This window comes from Chiloscyllium plagiosum, unplaced genomic scaffold, assembly GCF_037043375.1.
Source record: "Chiloscyllium plagiosum isolate Xiang-an unplaced genomic scaffold, Cpla_swu_hap1 HiC_scaffold_2, whole genome shotgun sequence".
Taxonomy (NCBI): domain Eukaryota; kingdom Metazoa; phylum Chordata; class Chondrichthyes; order Orectolobiformes; family Hemiscylliidae; genus Chiloscyllium; species Chiloscyllium plagiosum.
The window spans coordinates 108,559,881-108,579,132 of record NW_028270140.1 but is presented as its reverse complement, the minus strand read 5'-3'; the positions used below and the strand labels follow the sequence as shown (position 1 = coordinate 108,579,132).

At 37.3% G+C, this 19,252-nt stretch overlaps 1 long non-coding RNA gene across 44 annotated transcripts in view; it reads right to left on the bottom strand.

The window, feature by feature from the left end:
* Nucleotides 1–19,252, bottom strand: part of LOC148151959 (uncharacterized) — a 450,140-nt gene that overhangs the window by 328,255 nt on the left and 102,633 nt on the right. The window contains exon 4 of one of the 44 annotated variants that reach the window (XR_015761141.1): nt 16,960–19,252. The exons of the other annotated variants lie outside the window; for them this stretch is intronic. This is a non-coding gene — a long non-coding RNA (uncharacterized LOC148151959). Of the gene's footprint in view, nt 1–16,959 lie in introns of those variants that run through there. 44 annotated transcript variants of the gene reach the window in all.

The following is a 19,252-nucleotide window of genomic DNA, read 5'->3' as shown; positions in this document are numbered from 1 at the left end:
CAGGCACCATTTCAGTCCATTCAGCACTTCAATTTGTGGCTTAGGAATACCTACAACTTGCACTCTCCTACCAGATCACCTTGTGTGCAGGGATACGCATGCATCTCCTGCATCTGCACATGATGCATTTTATGGTTCTTATCTTGGTTTCTTAGCATTCACTCACTTTGAGCTTACTTGGAGAATGCCAACCTCTGTGCAGTTCACATTGCTTTCTTAGTGCACACTTACTGAGTATAACACTGATATACAGGCTCTCAGCCTCGAATTGGTTTGCATTGCTTTTTCAGTGTCTACAATCTTTCATACTCAGTTAAAGGCTGCCAACCTCTATCTGGCTATCATTTCTTTTTTGGTGCAGGAGGAGAGGCAGACAGCTTTTAATGGCACAGAGCAATGAAAAAGCAAGGGGATGAACATGTCACTATACAGTACTATGCTTCATCAATACTACATTGACAACATGTGCCAAGTATTTATGCAGCAAACACACTGCAGTATGCAGCGAGCAAATGGGCCTGTGTGAAAGTCAAAGGGGAACAGTTTTTAGGGGACTGAGTGGAGACTACAGGGGTCATTTGAGGTGCTTTTGTGAGATATTTGAGGTGCTTTTGGATCATTTGAGGTGCTTTAGTGAGATATTTCTTGGTTGGATTAATCTTTCCTGAGAGACAAGGTCAAAGATTGAATATGATGGATGTGAATTGAAGAGTGATAACACATGAGCAGGAAAGGTGGTGAGGTATCCCCAGTGAATAATTAGAAAGCACAGAGGGCAGATTGTGTCACTCAACCTTTTGGAACACAGATAAAAAATCACACAACATCAGGTGATTTTTAACTTTGTACACCCCAATCCAACACCAGCATCTCCATAAAAAGACAACTTTTGGAACACAGGTCATTGATTTTCTTCCCACACTTTTAGGTGGCCTGCTTTACCTGGGGCACAGCACTGACTGGAGTTGTATTTTGTGTCTGTGATAGCAGGTTAGCTAAAAAGGGACTTGCCTTCTCTCCACATACATCCACCAAGAGCACCAGGTCCCTGTTTGTGAAGTGAGGAGCTTTCCTTTCCTCTGGGTCCTGAATGTAGAGAATCAAGACCACAATGTAAGGCATCATTCCTGGCTTGCAGCACCTGATGTTATGTGGAGCTAAATTTTAAATGTCAGTGATGTGAATGCCAGAAGGTTCTCACAGTAGCAAGCACTTCTGCCTCTCTGGCTGTGTGATTTGTCCAAAAGCCACAGCTCCCAACAACCTGTTTATGTAATGAATGAAATAAAGAGCTGAAGATAATCTGAGAAAAATTGTTCTGAGCCAAGCATACCAAGTACCATAAAGTTCATTTGATAAAACACTTCACACTTCAACTGAAAATTGGAAGACTTTGCCCTATGTCTTGATCTATGAAGTCTAAGTGCAGTTTTGATCCTCTTATGAAAGATTCATTTTGGAAAGAGCAAAGTTTGAGATTTTAAAGTGTGGAATTCCTCTCAAAGATTGATCCATACACCTTGCAGGAATCTCAACATTTCTTACTCCATTTGAACAATATTCTTTTCGATTAGTTTCTATCATACTATGTGTTGGCCAGGATATTTTTCATCTTGTGGACTGCATACCATCTACTGTACTAGGATATGTCTGTGTCACCAACAACAGCGCTGTGGCAGGACTGATAAAGGAAGAGCATAATCAAATCTATACTTACTGATGCAAGCAGCACACAATGAGGGATTGGTATTCAAGTGTTAGAAATGACACATCAACATGTCACAGATGAACGTTTTAGTTTCTCTTCATTCCAATGCAGACATGGTAATCCAAGTGAAATAGTGGAAATTAAAGCAATGCTGATTCTTCAAGAGAAGAATGATTTTCTGTCTCTTGCCTAGGTCTCTTTAAGTTACAGTTGTCTAGTTGTCCCGAGCTCACTGCAAAGCTTTTATCACTGAAAGAATGAGGTCACATCTACTTCAAAAGCTCTGTTAACAAGACAATCCAATTACTCAAATATTGAATGAAACTACAGCCCAGATATTCCAGTCAGGGTCTGAAACTCCATTTCTAGCATTGATCAGATGAATAATTATACCCTTACCTTCAGGTGTCAACTGTGCTAGAGGTTCCTGATAGACGCTAAAAACTGTGAACCTGTCCAGGAATCTACAGTTAAGGAAGTTTTCAGAGAAGACACACTCTCTTTTAACTGTCCAGCGGCACAGCCAATGATATTGATAGGTCCTGTGAGAGGGTAATTATATAATGTAAATGTAGGTTTTGGGTTGCAGGTAGGTAAGGATGGTAGTGTGCCAGGTGGGTGAGGGGGAGTGTGAGCCAGGTGGATAGAATTCAAGTGTGTGGAGTACCAACAGCATAATATTCCAGATAGGTGAGGCTGGCAGCATGGCAGCTGAGTGGGATGATAACCTGGTAAGAGACCACCAGGTAGGTAAATGTGTGCAATAAACACAGAAAATGCTGGAGAAACTCAGCAGGTTATGGCAGCATCTAGAGATAGAAGCAGTTTTGAGTCCAGTATGACTCTTCTTCAAGGACAGAATCCCCCTGGTTCTCACCTACCACCCCACCAACCTTCATATACATCGCATCATGCTCCGCAATTTCCACCAACTATAAATGGACCCCACCAGCTGAGACATATTTCCCTCCCCACCCCTATCTGTGTTCCATAGAGATCATTCTCTCCGCAACTCTTGTGAGGTCCACACGCTCCCGGCACCATCCCCTGCCACCGCAGGAATTGCAAAACCTGCACCCACACCTCCCCCCTCACCTCTGTCCAAGGTCCCAAAGGAGCCTTCCACATCCATGAGTTTTACCTGCACTTCCACACATGTCATTTACTGTATCTATTGTTCCCAATGTGGTCTCTTCTACATTGGAGAGACAGGACGCCTACTTGCAGAATGCATCAGAGAACATCTCCAGGACACCCGCACCAAACAACCCCACTCTCTCTTGGCCAAACAGTTCATCTCCCCCTCCCTCTCTGCCAAGGACATGCAAGTCCTGGGCCTCCTCCATTGCCAAATCCTAACCACCCGACACCTGAAGGAAGAACGGCTCATCTTCTGTCTTGGGATCCTCCAACCACATGGGATCAATGTGAATTTCACCAGTTTCTTCATTTCCCCTCCCCTCACCTTATCCCAAATCCAACCTTCTAACTTGGCAACGCCCTCATGACCTGTCCTACCTGCCCATTTTATTCCCACCTATCCATTCCACCTTCCTCTCTGACCTATCACCATTACCCCCACCTTCATCCATCTATCACACTCTCAGCTACCTTTCCCCCAGCCCCACACCCCTCCCATTTATCTCTCCACCCCCTTGGCTCCCAAGCCTCATTCCTGATGAAAGGCTTTTGCCAAAATCATCGATTCTCATGCTCCTCAGATGCTGTCTGATCTGCTGTGCTTTTCCAGCACCACACTCTTGAATCTCCTTCAATACACTCTGACAATATGCCTTTTACTTTCCTTGTTTGCAACTGATCAGAACTCGCACCACTGTCAAATGAGTTAAACTGCCATCAGCGTGGAGATTTGTGTGCCTATTTGCTATGAGAAAAAACAATATAAGAATCCAGAAAGCAGAAACTATGGAAAAAACCATCATTGATAGATAGCTTGATTCAATGCAGCATGTCTATGAACACATGAGATCACATTTGTCTTTTTGGAATGAGTCATCCCAAGGTGTCATTGTTGAAAGAAGGCAGATCATTATATCATAATATTTGTGATCTGATCTTCTTCAATAACTTCATCACTCACACTTCAGATAGATCGAACAAGGAGACTCAGTAGAAAATCAATATATTGACTGGGTATCAGCAGTGACATTAGCAAGAACTGTAAGGTGTGTGTATAGCTTTTACACAATCAGCACAAAGAACCATTGACATATAGATGACTATGGAAGTGCTTGCAAGAGTACAACTTGAAATGGTGGGCAAGCAGAGGACCTCTTGTCCTTTCTATTCAAAATGTTCTCTCATGTCGGTGTTGTGAAGCATTATTGTTTAAACTGGTCTAACTTCATGAAAATTACAGAGGCGTATGTCAAGCCAACCTCTGCATTGGACCCAGACAGTTCAGGAGGGCTGGCTGTGTGTACTTACCAGCTTGTGCACTTCAGACGCACTCCCAAAAATTAGAAACCTCAGGAATGTGATTAGAAGTCCCAGAATCGGTTCCCAGCTGCTATTTTCAATATGACTCAACTGCAAATCTGGCCCATTAACTGTGTTTCTCTACACAAGTAGTGCCTGACCCTGTTGTATATTTTCAGCATTTTGATTTATTTTTCTTTCAGATTTCTAGCGTTTGTATTATTCTGCTTTATGAACAAAATACTCTTTGATATTCATTTACATCTTTACTGAGTTGTTCATCTTAATGCATGTACCACTAATAGATTTAAACAATTTAGACTCTGATTTAAAATGGACACCAGTTTCTCATCATTGAAGCCTGTCATTCATACTGAAGTGCAATTGCATTAAGTGATTTGAACTGCAGTGACATTTAGTTTTATTTCACACCATGTTTGCACATGGCAAAAAACTGTACCATATTCAGCTGAAACCTCACAGAAAAACTGAAATTCGGATACATGTTTTTTGTCAATTTTAACTATAATATGTTCTATAAATGAAACTTTTATTGGAATGCCCATGCCTACTGACTAGCCTTAATTAGAAGTCTCAATGCACAGCTTAGGATCTATTTCTTCATGAATTCAAACAATTGAAGTTATTTTTTGAATAAAAATGTAACCATAATATCGGGTAAATGCTATATTTTAAAACAAAATTGACTAACATTATTATGATTTATTAAAATCTGAACTCATAATGGATAGTTTCCATAATTCTGTAAATCACTGCAGAAAGGTTAATTATTTGGGACTATGTTTTATATCAGTTTTTCTATGTTTTACATACAGTATGCAGAAAAACAGCAATGTGATAAAATATAGATACAAGAAACAAGGATGTTCCAAAATTGCAGCAAATTAAACATTGCAGAACAATAACCAATTTTACAAAGGCCAGGAAAAAAAAGAACAATTATTACAGTCTTCAAAAGGAGCTTTTTTAACATGTTTCTCTGAATATGGTCAAGAGCTTGATGTTTTGAAAATCCTTCAAAGCTTTAACTTGGAACTTTAACAAAATATTATGATTGTCATCCTCTAATTTTCATTTTATTCCACAAACATATTACATGACTGTGCCTGTGAAATCTTCAGGAAATTCCTTTGTGCTTTGTCTCTATCTTCCTGCGGCTGCAATCCACACACATATAGCTTACGTAATGCTCAGTGTTGTGCTATTTATACTGCTCTGTGTTGTGAGATGGTAAAATCACACTTTGTATTATAAGCAACAGGATTCAGCATGTTTTGACTTGGTATGCCACACAAAAAAGAGAATTCTACCCAGTTGGTATACATGGAAGAGCAACAATTTAACAGGATAGTCATTTATCTCACTAACAACAATTTCCAGTAATAGGGCTATTTTAGTTTTATTTCAGTAATTAAATTAGAATTTTATATATTTACATAAACCCAGGATGATTAAAATGAGGAAAAGTTTTTGCAGTCATGTGGACCTAAATTGTGCAACAATCACAACTAACATATACTCAGAGGCACAAACTTGAATTTTCTGCACTGCTTATTTTATCAAAATGGTGCTGAACATTGTACAATCATTAGTGAATGTCCCTCCTTCTGCCCTAATGGATACCCTTAGTATTGATGAAACATTAGTTGTGCAATTAATAAATTTTTTTTTCGATGAGCAGATTATTAATTTGTGATCAACCATGTCAATTGTTTGAGTTTCAAAACTGTGTGTTCCTTTTGAGGTGTATCAGAGCCACCTGGACTTAAGACTCAATTGGCAAAGGAACCATCCAATGCAGCACTGATCCATACAAGCCAGCATTTGAGTGTATAGCATCAAAGAGCCCAAGCAAAAGTAGAGTCAATGGTAATCAGTGGAGAACTGGAATCATAACTAGAATAAAGAAAAATGGTTGCTTTTATTGGAGGTCAATCACCTTAGCTCCAGGATAACACAGCAGGACTTCCCTAGGCCCAACCAACTTTAGCTGTTTCATAAATGACCATCCCCTCATACCAAGGACAGAAGACGGGGTGTTTGTTGATGATTACATAATGTTCAGCACCATTTGCAGCTCCACAAATACTGAATTAGTCCATGGTCAAATACAGTAAGACCTGGATAATATCCATGTTTGGGCTATCAAGTAGCATTCGAACCATAATGACCAGCTCCAGCAAAGGAAAATCTAACCATCACCCCATGATATTCAGTAGCATTACCATCACTGAATTCCTATCAACAGCCTAGGGGTTACCATTGACCAGAAATGGAAGCAGACTCATTATATAATTACTATGGTTAAACGAGCAGCAAGTAACTCACCTCCTGACTTTCTAAGTCTGAAATATATCTACAAGATACAGATCAGGGATGTGGTGAAATACTGCCCAATTACAGGATAAGTTCAGCTTATACAGTAGACTAATTTTTAGCGGCATTACCACTGGACTATTAATCTAGAGACCCAGGTTATATTCTGGGAATTTAGGTTCAAATCCTGCCCTGGAAGATGGTGAAATTTTAATTTGATAAAAATCTGGAAATAACAGTCTAATGATGACTATGAAAGCATTGCTGACTGTCAGGAAAAACCCATCAGGCTCACTAATGTCCTTAGGGAAGGAAACCTGCTGTCCTTACCTGGTCTGGCTGACCTGTGACTCCAGGCCCACAACAATGTGGTTGATTCCTAAATGCCCTCTGGGCAATTGGGGATGGCCAATAAATGCTGACCTAACCAGTGATGCCCAAATCCCATAAATGAATGAAAGAAAAAGCTTCAACATTACTTAAGAGGTTTGGCACTAGCCAAGACAATGCAGCCTGCACTGACTGGCATTTAAAACAGTCATTCCTTTCACCATCAACACAAAGTAATAGCAGTATGTACCATTTATAAGATACACAGCAGAAGTTCACCAAATCTCCTCAGACAGTACCTTCCAAATCCATGACCACTACCATCTGGTACAACAGATATATGGGGCCAGCACCATCTTCACATTCTCCCCCAAAACTCTTACCATCCTGACTCGGACATAGTTTGCAGCTACTATTGGATCAAAATCCTGGAATTCCCACTCTTGCGGCATTATGGGTGTACTTACAACAAATGCACTGCAACAATTGGGGATGGACAATAAATGCTGGCCCACCCAGATAAAACTATTTCACTGAATGGATAAAACAACAAGTCAGGATATCGCAACTAATTGAGATGCATTAATTGATTTTGGCTGAAATGGCAGTAATGCTTTTACATTTTCATCAGGAAAGAGGAAAAAAATGTAGTGATTGTTTCTGATTTTGATCATCCTTGATGAAATGTTTAAACATGGTATTGGTGTCTGTATGGTTGTGTTTTAGGTATGTAAATGTATGTGAATGTTTGTGTGCTTGGACAGAATGACCTGTGATTGCCCTCAGTCACAATGTACTAACACTTACAGGTTTAGATTTTAAATTCCATCATTGTACAGTAAATTGGTAGTAATAGATCAGTTGCATGTCATATACATCACCCGATCTCAGTGACTACAAGAGAAAGGAAAATGGGGCAGTTGGTGAAAGCTAAAATTTATTCCATGTCTTTTCACTCAATGAGATAGAGGTCCTTCAGCCTATTGAGTGTACACTGGTGATAAATAACCTCCTAACTATTCTAATCCCATTTTCAAGCACTATCCAAAGCCTTATAAGCCTTGAAGAAAGATCATTTGGACAAGGTATTACAGGCCAATCGGTAATGACATTTTAAAAAATTGTTTTAACCAGCTAAATATTTACTTTGACCTCATAGTCACCATGCACTGATTGACAATGATGTAGTTTCATGCACCAAATCCCAATCCAATGCCATTTCTTTCCAAGAATATATCTACTACAAATGTTAAATAACCCTTGATTAACACAATCAAATCACACTATGGTGAATGTTCATGTGATAGCAATGTCATTATTTTGAAAATTTGCTTCTAAATTGGATAGCCCTTGAAATGGTTGATTTGCTACAAAGTGGGCAGTTGAGAGACAACCACATTGCTATCAGTCTGGAATCCTATGTAGGCCAGACCAAGTGATAATGGCAGGTTTCCTCCCTAAAGCGAATTAGTGAATCAGATGGGTAATTATGACAAATTACAATGGTTACATAGTCACCATTGGACTAGCTTTTATCTCTAGCTTTTTAAAATTGAATTCAAATTCTACCATCTGCCATGGTGGGATGAGACTCATGAACATTAGAATTGGACACTGGATTATTAATCCAGTGATGTGATTTTACTATTACACTACCACCACCTCAAAATTAAAATAAAATCTTAGAGTAATGAATGAAAAAGTAACTCAGAAAAAGATTATAATGCTAATGAAGGATTTGATTTAATTAGAAATCTGTGATTAGTGTCAACATGTACTGGACATGTGTTCAAATGATATTTCACCTCATTTGAAAAGGTAGCTGAGCAGATGAAGGGGTCAAAAGATTTTTCAACGTTAATGTTATAGAGTCCCCTGATAGGTACAACTTTGAAGGAGTATGCTAGTTTGTCAGAAGACCAAAGTGGAGATTGTGAAACTGTTAAAAGAAGAATGCCCAAGGCCTATGAGCTTATCTTTCAAGCCTATTGTTTCACATTTGTGACTATAAGGAGGAAATCTAATCAGAAGTTGTAGAAGTTATAAGAGAAATCAAATGCTGTTGGATCAGTGTTTGCAATCACTGAACTTGGAGAAAAAAATTGAGAACATAAGAAAAAAATAATTATGAAATAATTCAGAAATAATATTCCAGTAACCCTGAAGATCTGTTTGAACAAGTCTCAAATTTCAAAAGTGACAACTTGGGTAGATATCTATGATGAGGAAATAGTCATATGGCAGTAGAAGTGGAAAAGGTATTAGTTTTAATGAACAAACAGAAACATGCCAAAATAATAAAGGAGAAAGGCCAGAAAGTAAAAGTGATCTAAAGGAATAATATGTTTCCATTCCAATGGCACTGGACATACTACAGCCAATTGCTGGAAGTTAAGTCAAGAGTTCTTTCAGTCATAGGAATGCCCAAGGAAATCTCAGAAAATGGTGTGTCAGGAAATGATATGGGTGGTGAAAGTGTAACAGGTGGAATGTATTCCCATATAACATAATAGGAAGTGAGAGGCGACTCACAACAGTCAAGAAATGTGTCTTCAATTATGGCAAAAGAGAATTCAGACCACCATTATTTCAAATGGAGAGGTATTTTCTTATAATTCTAATTGGGAAGTTTAACCAATTACACTATTGAAAGACAACGAATCAAGTCATCACTGTTACTGGCTGATGATGAAATTTTGCTTCTAAATGGATTCATAAAGGAGAAAAAAAATGAAGGTATAGACAGTCCCTTAGAGTCCCTTAGAATCATAAAGTCACAGGTGTTCAGCTTGGAAATAGACCCTTTGGTCCAACTCATCCATGCTGACCAGATATCCAAACTCAATGTAGTCCCATTTGCCAGCACTTTGTCCAGATCCCTCTGAACTCTTCCTATTCATATACCCATCCAAACGCTATTAGGTTTCTTAAAATGACTTAGTAAATGGAGAATTTGTAGCTGAACAGTGTTACAAATAATTTTAAAAGAAATTGATTTTATTTATGGAGTGGTGTTGCTTGTCCCAAAATATTGGTCTCATCAAAGGTGTTGGAATAATGAATGCAAGTAAAAACTTACCAAGATTCTACAAGAGGAGCATCCTGGAATATTTGCTGACTGCATTGTGACTAAATCACAGGTTCACAGAATTAGGCAAGAAGAGATCTGGCGTAGCAAAAGGCAGATGAAGTGAAAAATTGTATTTTGACTCTACTTTTGAAAATTTAAGCAAAAAGAATGATGGTAATCAGGGATGAAGCTGAAATGTTTAGCCCATATTCTTCAACAAAAATGCAACAGACAGACCCTGAATCGAGACTGAAATAGATCTCACACTTAACTTCCTGCAATTAGCTATAGCATGTCCAGAGTTATTCCAGTAGAAATGTTAGGTAGCCTACTCAGAAATTGCATAAGATTCAAAATTGAGTGATTATTTAAAATACAAGTATTAATATGGAAATGGAGACCACCTCAAAATACCAGCCAATGAGTAGTCCATCAGGTAGTAGTTCCATCTAAGGACCATAATGAGATCTTACAAAACTTTCAATGGCAAGCTACTTAGTTATTAGACAAATGCAGAGTAATATACTAAAGCATTTTTATTAGCCACGATTACACAAGGATAAGGTTAAATCTTGCCAGACAAGATATGTCAGGCAGAAAGTAAAGTCCAACCATCAATTAAACCTATACTTTTAATCCTAATATCAGCTCTCAGAGAACCATTTAGTAGAATCTTAATAAATTGTGTAGGACCACCATCTAACACCAGGATCGGGAATCAGTATCTTTCAAAAATTATGAATGTTTCAACAAGAATTCCCGAGGATGTGCCTTTAGGAATAGAACAGTAAAAATGGTAATGGAAAGATTTGTTCATTTTTCTGCAAGATATGTATTACTAAAATAAATATGGTCAAATCAACCTTCAAATTTTGTCAAAAATATTCAAAAAAATGAATAGTCATTGTTTAATAGTCATCAGTATAAAACAATTCTCGTCTTCAGTTTACAATCTGCAATCTCAAGGAGTATTGTAAAGATGGCAAATCTCAAAGGCCATAATTAGAGATTATTATCAAAGAGTTCTAATAATTGTGTTAAAATAATTTTCTTTTTACTGTTTACTGTTTGGGTTCCTCTTGATGTGCACAGAGGATTCAGTCCTCATGACCTGATATGTAGTCATGAGGTGAGAAGACCATTAAATTAATTAAATAAAGAAAACAAATCTCAGACACTACACTCCTGAGTCAAACTACCTCAAGTGTATAATTGGCCAAAAAAGTTTGAAATGTTCTCACAAGCAATAGAAATTAGAACAGACAAAACATTCTGAATTCTGGAGACAAGGTGTTAGTACTTTTGCCTGCTTCTGTGGAAATACTAAAAGTAAGGTTCACTGGCATGTATCAAATAAAAAAGAAACTCAATGCTGTGAATTAAGTTTTGAAAACTCCACACGGAATAAAAAATTAGTGTATGTGTCATGTTAATATATTAAAGGGATACTATGACAGGATAGTCATGTATTTGCAGTAGTTAAAAAAAGGATTGCATTGAGTGGTTAGGACAAGTCCAATTTGTTACAAATTTTTTTAAATAAATAAGTAACAAGTTTCCTTGACTGGTGCAGGGAAAGAAATATCAGCTTTTGTAACCCCAGGTGGACTTTATCAATGTAAAGTCATGCAGGCTGGAATGAATAATGTACCAGCAATGCTTCAATGATTAACTAACAAGGCCATTGAAGGATTATGCAACTGTATACATTGACAACTTGGCTGTAATCAGCCAAACATGAGAGAAACATTTACAATCCTTGAAGCAAGTGTTTGCTGATTGTAAAGGGCCACTTTTGGCATTAACTTGGCCAAAAGTGAGTTTGCCAAAGGAAAAGTTACTCGTTTAGGTTGCACTATTGGACAAGGTCTAGCAGCTATTAGAGAAGCAAAAAATACGGGCTGCCTTGGAATTTCCTGTGTCTTATCTAAAACACAAAATTTTGCGGTATATCAGCATGAGCGGATGTTATTGGACATTTGTTCCAAATCACAGTACTGCCATGGCTCCTTTGAAAGGTTTGTTAAACCAAAGCAAGGACTGTGAATGGACTAAAAAAAAAGTCATAGTGCATTTTACAAATGAAGGTTGTACTAACCCCTGCACTAGTTTCAGCAACACTAAATTATGCTAAACAATTTAAAGTGGCTATTGCTGCCAGTGACGTCATGGTGAACGTTATTACAGAGGTATGAGATGGAGATCAAATGGCCAGTAATTTATTTTTCTTTGAAGTTAAAGACATGCCAGCTAAAATATTTAATTGTGGAAAAAAAGACTTTGCATTTAAGTTTGAAGTCCATGTGTCCAACAACTCTGCAGAATTGTCTCATTTTTCTATCCAAGTTTCATATCAAGAATTGAATATTATTTCACAGAATCTCTACAGTGTGGAAGCAGGCCATTCAGTCCAATCCCAACCCTCTCCCCACTCTGCCCCTGTAACCCTGCATTTACCATGGCTAATTCATCAAGCCTGTACATCTCTGGACACTATGGCAATTCACTATGGCCAATCCACCTAACCTACACATCTTTGGACTGTGGGATGAAACCAGAGCACCCAGAGGAAACCCATGCAGACATGGGGAGAACATGCAAACTCCACGCAGACAGTCAACCAGGGGTGGAATCAAATCTGGATCCCTGGTGCTGTGAGGCAGCAGTGCTAACCATTGAGCCACCATGCCACCCCATTGGAGTGTAAAGCTACAATCATACAATTTGAAAATGAATTACTTCATAAGAAAAGACTTGATTTGTGAATGGCTTTGCAAGAGCAACAAAAAGAGTGTTGTGATCAAACAGACTTGTGTAGGATACATGAAGCGCCCTCATATATTTACTGTAAATATATGTTACAGTCAAAATGTAATTCTATAAATAGAATAGGTAAATGGTAAAAGTCAATGGGCGGCACGGTGACACAGTGGTTAGCACTGCTGCCTCACAGTGCCAGAGACCTGGGTTCAATTCCCGCCTCAGGTGACTGACTGTGTGGAGTTTGCACATTGTCTGCGTGGGTTTCCTCCGGGTGCTCTGGTTTCCTCCCACAGTCCAAAGATGTGCAGGTCAGGTGAATTGGCCATGCTAAATTGCCCGTATTGTTAGGAGAAGGGGTAAATATAGGGGTATAGGTGGGTTGCGCTTCGGCGGGTCGGTGTGGACTTGTTGGGCCGAAGGGCCTGTTTCCACACTGTAAGTAATCTAATCTAAATTACAATAGAAAATATATATGACACTTAGAGTATATACTTGTTTGAACCTCTGTAGGGAGATGTGATGAAGGTCCATGGTATAATATTACTATTTGAAAAATTAGGTTCTGAAGTGGATAAAGCTATGTGCAATTCTAAGTTAGATTTATAGTTCTTTACAGTGCTGGTGAAGAAGAGGAGATCTAGATTTTACATGAATTTAAGTGAGATTTCTAAAGAAACTTGAGGTGAAGAATTTAATGCTTTAGAAAGCAAAAGAAGAAGATCGAAAAAAATGGGCTGCTGCCTCACAACAAGGGGTGAGAGGGCAGAAACAAATTTCCTCTTAAATAAATACATAGAACTATTCAGAAGGTTTATTACAGAGAGAGAAGCAGGCCATTCATAGAAATAGACACATAGGAATAGCAATGCAGTTTCATCATCTCCAGAGCAATCAAGGAAGAGGTCCTGAGTGGTCCAGAAGTTAGGAAGTAAGAACATCCAGAAACAGAAGACTTTAAGCTATTAGAGAGGAACACATTCTACAAAGCTGCTGAATACATGAACTTAACAAACAACTGCTAAGGAGTAGAGGAGCTCTGTTAGTTTTGTTATTGTGTTTAAGTGTTTCATGAAGACTCATTACCTAAGAAGATACAGTAGTTTCAAGTAAATGCAAAGATTTTCAGGAAAGAACAAAAGCCATGTCCACAAAATAATGAATTTTAAAGTGGAACCAGAAAGATCTTTTACTGAGGTTTGAGCATATGTAAGGTTGTTGTTGAGTGTAAAAGAGAAAGTAAACAATTTCAAACAGTTCTTACTTCTTTTATTCTTTTTCTCTGTAATAAGCATTTATGGGATTTTATTAAACATAGACAGCCTTTTATGAATATGTTCAGTAACTGGTCACGATGGTAAGCAAATTGCAAGAATAAAATGTAAAGTCTATCAAGCCAGGTTTCATTCTGGAGCTAGACTTTTCCAATATCATCTTGAATTGTGACAATACTCTCATGTCTGGACAGGGTAAGGCCATACATTTTCCCACCATGAATGTGAGGTTCATTCAAAGAATCTCCTTTTAATATTGATGATTGACCATTGACTCATGCAATCATATTTTCTGATGTAGGATAGATAATATATTTTACAAGGAATGGTCAAATTATAAAGGGCATTCCATCCTAAAAGTTCAGATTGCTGAACCAGTTATATTTCTTAATTTTGTTGCATGTTTTCAGTGAAAAAGAAAGAGGGCTGTAAGAGCTGATAGGGAGGAAAGTGGATAAGAGACAAAAAGAAATTATCTTCAAAACAAAGTTATAGGTAAAGGGAAAAACAGAAGTGCTGCAAATGTAAGAAATTTAAGAAAGTAAATGTAAAAGTGAAAGACAGATTTAAATGGAAATATATAACAGGACAAAAAATTTATTTGCATACAGAAAGTATTAGTTAATTGTATTATCTCACCTGCAGTGGTGCTCAGCTGTGCAAGGATTTTACACACATTAAATAGCCACCTGTTTCAAACATCCACAGTTTTTCTGTCCCTTGGGCAACTAGTTAATATTGTATAGGATTTCCTCTATAATTACATTAAAAAGCTTTATCTTTAAATTATGTAAACTTTATCTGAGCTCAACATTTGTAGACAGGCTAATAAACTGACAAGGAAATATGTAAGTCACAGATGTATGGTCAGTACCAGAAAATTATTGGTGAACAACAGTATAAAATTAACTAGGAGAAAGTGAGGACTGCAGATGCTGGAGATCAGAGCTGAAAAATGTGTTGCTGGAAAAGCGCAGCAGGTCAGGCAGCATCCAAGGAGCAGGAGAATCGACATTTCGGGCATAAGCCTGAAGAAGGGCTTATGCCCGAAACATTGATTCTCCTGCTCCTTCGATGTTGCCTGATCTGCTGCGCTTTTCCAGCAACACATTTTTCAACAGTATAAAATTACCTACATGAAGATGTTAGGTATTGATTTTTCATTACCCTCCTTTTCCAAGGGTTAACATGCAGGATCTTTGAAGTATATCTGCTGAATGAACACTTAGATTTAACTTCATACTGAGTTGGGATCCATTATGAATATTTGTCATACACATCAAATCTAATGTAAATCTTTTCATTTGGAAGTGACTACCATCATAAAATGAATAAACATCCCCATCAGGAAAGCTGATCTACTCTATTCTCAGTTGTTAGTCTCTCATGGGAACCAGCTGTGATACAATGAATAAAGCCAACCTATTGTTGTGATTCTGCATACGCTGGACAAACCCAGATTTATGTCTATCAGGCTTGCATGTCTTTACATTTTGTGTAACTTGGTGTTGGTCAAAGAATTTGAAAAGAGGAGCAGAAAACTTTTTTTTTTCTGTTTACAAGTAGCCTTCTCTTCTCCAGCAGTTAACAGTTTGTCACTTTCAGGGACTTTTTAAAGAAACATTTTGTATGGGAGTGAATGTTAAAAACAAGAAAGAAATGTCACTGTGCTTCTGAAGCACAGAAGTGAAAAGAAGTGAAAGAGAAAAAAAGCACATGAATCAATCAGAAAAGGAGATCTACTTTGAATTAAGGAAAGCTGATTGGAATTAAGATAAGCTTTGTTCATAACTGCAAGGTACAAGGAGAGCACTTTTGATTGGAACAGAAAAAGGGATTTGGTATTGTTTGGTATGCTTAGTGCCACAGTGCCTCAAAACCATGTGAAAATTTGCTGCTGGCTATTAATCATTATTGTGCCCCTGCAAAGAAGCTGTTACAATGATGACTATATGTCATTATATTCCCACTGTAAGCAACGAATCAGGGAGCTGGGAAAGTTAAGCAAGAGTGACTGGCAAACTTTGGAACAGCAGAATCCATTTAAATAAATTTACATCACATTTTCTGTTTCTCTTGTATGGGAATCATACTTTAAAATGAAACAATATGTTGTGTTCATGGGGCCTGGTCTTTTATTCTCCTGTCTCCGAATCTTCTTTCCAGGTCAGCCTTTGCCAACGCTGACAGCACGCTTTTCTCATAGCCTCTCCTTCTCATAGCCTTTGGGTGCTTTCAAGTTCAATTTAGCACAATAAAGTTGTTATGCATGACAGTTTGGAGAGCAGAATAGGTGGTGTTTGAGCCCGCTGTGTCGTTACAAAGTGGGTTCATTCTCTGCAGGCCAGCTCAGTTACTGAAGCTGTGCTGGTGGGACACTGCAATGGACTTCCAGACGTTCCCATCCTGACGAAAACAATTAGCTTCAAACTGCAAGAAGCCGCAGGGTTGCCCTCTCTGACAATGAGGCTGTGCCACTTAATATGCTGCAGTGTATTTCAAATTCAAGTTGATTTATCTTGTTGTAGTCTTCTTTTTGTGGCTTTATTTGCAGATGTTTGGTGGAATATTAAAAAGTTTTAGTTTAGATATGAATGAAAAGTTAGACAAGAAATCAGAATTGGTGGTTATTATTTTCTGAGGGGGGGGGGGGGGCAGGAACAGAAAAAGTTGTGACATGTCAGCATTGATTACATGAGACTCTGCTCCCTAGAACCCTGCCCAAAGGTTTTTGCTTTACAGATTTCCCAGAAAATGTCTCTTCTGCTAAATATCAGAGACAAACTAAACAGCGAACATTCACAAGACCAGACTGACAATACGAGTCCACTCTCCAAATTTTATTTAAAGACTATTTGCTTCGATAAAGATAAACTATGGTATTGCTTAAAAGCAACCATTTAACTTTGATACGTTTTCCATTTCTAGAATATATGAGTGCGCAAATATATTATTTTATGTAATACTTAAAGATATGAATTTACTTACTTTCAGTGCTGTAATAAATTAATTGAAAACCAAATTCATTCAAGTTTTTTTAAGATTCCTTTTTATTTAATGGAATTGACATTACAAAGAATTCAATGCTGAAATATGATTTTACATGATTTGCTTCTACAAATAAATGTATCAATAGTAAGAACCATGATTCGGACAATTTTACAACACTAATGCTGAACATTATGCGTCAGGATACTAGACAACAGTTATCGTAATATTCAGATAAACAAATATACTGACATTGAAAGTGGAGCATGAAATTAGTAACTCAGAAATAAGAAGAAAATTCTCTTATACAGGAAATGTGAAACAAAATTATAGCAGATCTGATGGAATTTGAAAGGAACGAACATATATAATATTTCTAATTAAGTTCTTGACTAAATCTGCTGATAGGGAAAGCAGCTGAACTATCAGTCATTTTCTGTCAGGTGCTGATTTACCAACTGAGCATTCTTATCTTATTTTTAATTTAAATTATTAATTTGCAATAATGTTTGTATTGTCTGTTTAGCAATAGGTATTTGTTGCTTTTTTTTCTGTCAATACATTAATTTCAATATTGTGTATCTAAATTGCAGTAAAAATGGCAAAAAGTTCTGCCAAGCAAAGGTAGCTTCATTTGTGGCATTTTCTTAGGGACCAATGCATGAAGATATACTTGACCAAACCTGTTTCCTATGAACCACTTTCCATGTCCAAGAAATGAAATGTTACGAATCCATTACTGCTTTGTGTAACCTTAAAATAGCAATAAAAACTCACAAACAATACAGCTCCTAACAGCTTAATGTCAGTGATTACCTTGAACCTCAAGTGTTTTCACCATTGCCATTACTCCAGTAACAGTGAAGGCATGCACTGCTGCTGGACTCTCAACATCACTTGCAACTTCCTTCCTGTATCTCAATACCCTCCTCCCATTCCTAAAGTGCCCAACAGGAATATCTTCATTTGTTATACAGATTGCTTCTAATTGTCATAAATGAATGTTTGCTTTTTAATTGGACAAGGTTTTATTAATTTTTTTAAATCATCATTGGAAAAAGTCCAAGCAGTGACAAAAATAAAGAAACAGAAAAACAAAGACAACATTAAAGAACACAGTCAGCCATTGTGTTTTGCATTAAGCTTCACACAATCCTTTCAATGAAAGGTAACTATGGTATTGTGCACTATGATGGCATGTTCTACTCAAGGATTTTTTTCGCCTGCTTTCAAATGATCTATGTTTATATAGCTACTAGCAGTACAATCAATGTGAATTCTTTCAAGCTAAGAATTAATATGCATAGAGAAAAGCCTTTCTCACCTTCATAATACCATGCTGTATTCATTGCATTACACAAACAAATTTCTTTTCAATAGACATACTAAAGGGATGGACTGCTTCTTTGAAAAGAAATAAAAACGCATTTGTGTATGTGTTGAATTCAGCCTTCACTAATTGGTTTTGTGACTAAATAACGGATATACATGTAGCTCATATATGACATTTTATTTGCCATTTTCAGAGATAAAATAGCTTATTCAAATGATGCAGCTGTAGATTAAACATTTATACAACCTACGATGGAGATTCGATTGAAGCAGTATTGATATTAGCTTGCTCTGAACCCACAGCAGAGGGCAGAGCTACGTTCTCAACTTTAGTTAATTTCATACATTTTCTTGTGATGAGACAAGCAAGTTTTCTAATTTTAGATTTTAGATTAATTCTTTAAAATAAGTAGTTAAAAAAGATGTATCAAGACTTCTCCTTGATGACTAAAACTGACATCAAAGTTACATTTCCTTCGTTAGCTTGTTGTAAACAGGAGCATTTGTACTTATTGAAGTAACAAGGCTCCATGTCCGAAGCTTTGTAAAGTCACATTTTTCTTCCAGAAATGTAATTATTGTACTAACATGTGCACCTATTTTAACAGACTTGCCTTATAGTGTACAATACAATTGGAGGAATTTAACATTTCCTCAGTTAGCATTAATACATTTTCACAGAAGCTGTTTTCAAACTTTTAAATAATTACAACAACAATACATGAAACAAGTTTGTAAAATATCAAGATACAACTTTATAAGAATCATTATTTAGGTTAGTGCAGGGCTTGGTTTCACCTTCCTTGATCTCTTGGAAACCTGAGGGAATGAACCTTGCTTCCTTTTTTTCTCACCATAGTTTTTATTTATGTTAATTCTCCATGAACAGGGCAGAACAGTAAATGGTTAGAAAACTGTTCAACCGTTGAAATTGATTCTTGCACCACTTTCTATCAAGGAGTAATAAGTGTTGTGTGTACCCATACACAGATGCAGAAGATAGTTCACCAGCAC